At 35.0% G+C, this 3146-nt stretch overlaps 1 pseudogene; it reads left to right on the forward strand.

Annotated features, from left to right (window-relative positions):
* The first annotated feature begins 343 nt into the window (after positions 1–343).
* On the forward strand, positions 344–1933 carry LOC137624918 (uncharacterized; annotated as a pseudogene).
* Positions 1934–3146: the final 1213 nt, after the last annotated feature.

Genomic DNA, 3146 nt, shown 5'->3' on the forward strand with positions numbered 1-3146 from the left:
TACAGAGTTTTTTTTTTATTTTTATATTACTATTTCGGAGTAGATAAGATCAAGATCATGAGACTGACTTTCGTTCCACCATCAGAAGAGGAATTTAGGAGGCTTTTTCTTTCTTCACCCCTAAGAAGAGGTGGTGGGCTAGAAGATATTTCAATATTTTATCCGACTCGAAGACGGGGAGGAAGTGTGTTGTCAGCTATATCAGGGGTGGCTAGGAGGGTATTACCCTTTATATTCAAGGCTCTCAATCCTTCAGCTAAGGAATTTGGTAGGGCTGTAATGTCCGATATGATCACTGCGGAAAGACCATTAAAGGAATATTTAAAAAAAACATGGAGTTCAGGCATTGAAGTCAACAGGGTTAAGACTTCTAAAAGGTTCAGGAAAGAGAAGGAAGTCAAAAAAAGGAAGCAGTTTGAAAGTGATTCGTAAGACTAAGAAGGAGTTTGGAGGAACGCGGAGATTGCATAAGAATGATGTGTATAACCTTCTACATTCATTAGGACGTGGGACATCATAGGGTTTGTATCCTTTCTTTAATCTCATTTCATAACTAAGCAGAATTTTCAACTTCACATCATGGCTGGAATGACACCGAATACCTCAGGAAGTGGAAATAAGATTCCAGTATCCTCGTATATGGCAGGAATATCTGAATCATATCCAAATGTTAACAGGCAGCGACTAATTGAAAGTTCAATTAATTCTAAAGAGAGGGTAGACTTCATGCCCAGTAATGTGGGAATTAATCAGGTATTGTCTGATAGGTATATAGAATTTCGTGTGAATGGGGTGGTCGGTTCCTTTCTTGATTTATCGAGTATAACATTAGAATTATTCATTCGTATCACTAGAAATGGTGTCAATTTAACAGCGGCACAAAATGTGGGAGTAGTAAACGGGGTGAGTAATACATTATTCAAGTCCGTATCCGTCTTTCTGAATGAAAAGATGGTAAAGTCATGTCCTTTATACAATTATTTATCTTATATGAAGATGTTGATGAATGTGAAGCCGGACTCACTCGAGAATATAGCGAGGTGTGGATATTTCTATGAATGATTATTGTGAAGAGCACGGGATTACGAGGCAATATACTGATGATACATTTAAGGAGGGGGAGCGTTTGGAAGTTAAGCAGATGCCCAAGCTTAAAATCTTTGGAATTAACACATACTTCCCACTATTACTAGATTTAGCAACTATTGACATGTATCTAATGGATTCTGTCAATCTGAGAATTCGATTAGAGTTAGCGAATGATAGTTGGGTTACGAACATGGATAAGGAGGCACATTTAAATAATCTGACAATACAGCAATCGAAGTTATGGATAGATCGTGTCACTCCTCATTATAACGCAATGGCTGCGTTGAATCAGTCATTATTATCAAAGCCTATACAATACATATTCAGTAAGTCTCTTTATAAGACATACGTTGTTGGGATTAATGAATCGTCAATAATGATAGATGAACCTTTTGGTTCATGCATTCCAGACAAGATGACACTAGCACTAATTGATATGAGACATTTTTCAGGGGATTATACAAGAAACCCATTATTCTTCCACCATGCAAATGTAAATAATATACATATCACCATTAACGGAAGTACCGTATATAATATAAACGCAGCATTCCCAGAGAGAGTTGTGCAGGCGTATTATGAATCTCGGAAGGCTATTGGCATAGATGATGAGAATATTATATCCTTAGATAGTTTTACGGAGGGGAGAACCATTTTTAATTTTAATTTCGTACATGAGGATATGAAAAAAGCTCTACCAGTAGAGAGATCAGCCAGTGTGCGAATCATTTTAAAATTGAGTACAGCAGTAACGACACCCCATCTCATTATGCTTTTTGGAGATACTACGGGTATTTTATCGATTGATGCGGACAGGATTATTCATTGTGATGTGAGGGGTTAGGACTGATGGATACTAGAGAGCTGGATAGAGCTCTAAGGGGGAGGGTGGGAAAATTAGTGAATTACGTAGGCATATTTTCTTCTGATCATGTGGGAGGTATAAGGTTGAGGTCATACAGGGAGGAAGCTATCACCTTCATCGCAAATACGTTGGAAACCTCTTCAGACATCAATAGCATGGACACTGGGTCTGCTTTTATGTGGCTAAGTCACCCGAAAATTATATAATATTCTTTGATAGTTATGGTATGAGCCCAGAGATATACAGTAAGCATTTCTTGACCTTCTTCAAGAGGACTAAATCCTTTGAATTTTTCAAATTCATTACACCAATACAGCCAGATTTATCATATAAGTGTGGGTTATATGTTTTATACTTCATACATTCAGTTAGTCATTACGGGGTAGGGAGGTGGCGTCATGAGTCTAATGAGTTATTTGTTTTATACCTTATCAGGATTCCAACCAGACCATTTATCTCAGCAGTGGAGGATGAAAAATAATAGTTCTAAACCGTGGAGCACAGTGAGGTTGGGATACGAGAGGGCTTTAATGACCTTCAAGAAGTTCACAAAAATGACATTAGAAGCATTCTTACAAATCCGCTTAAAATTTGTATGTTAGGAGAAATGAGAAATACATGCATATATAAAGATCAGTCTGGTTGTAAAAGATAAATAAAATACTGCTTTTTAAAATATTACTTTCACTATCCAATGTATGCGAAACCTTATGATGCTGACGAGAAAGATAACATTCATCATCACGAGGAGACATTCGTAGATCTGTTTATTCAGGTGTTATAGTATCAAGTATCGTGGCTTATTATCATCACGAGAAAGATAACACATTGTCAGCAGGACAAAATATACCTACATCTGTTTATTCAGGTGTTATTGTAATATTGTAATAATTTCATTAACAATAATTTCAAAACATAACGATAATTTTAATAATTTCCATAATAATTATTTAAGTTTGAATGATGGATTCGTGTTATTATTATTATTATTATTATTATTATTATTATTATTATTATTATTATTATTATTATTATTATTATTATTATTATTATTATTATCATTATTATACTGGGTTGTTCAAGGATAGACATAAGTCGTAATAGTTGTTTATTGTTAACAAGAAGTTTCAACCTGAAATTTATATTCCAGGTAATACAAAATAATATAATGCCACCAGCTATAAAAAATCTT

The sequence above is a fragment of the Palaemon carinicauda genome, chromosome 31 (genome assembly GCF_036898095.1).
Source record: "Palaemon carinicauda isolate YSFRI2023 chromosome 31, ASM3689809v2, whole genome shotgun sequence".
NCBI classification, from domain to species: domain Eukaryota; kingdom Metazoa; phylum Arthropoda; class Malacostraca; order Decapoda; family Palaemonidae; genus Palaemon; species Palaemon carinicauda.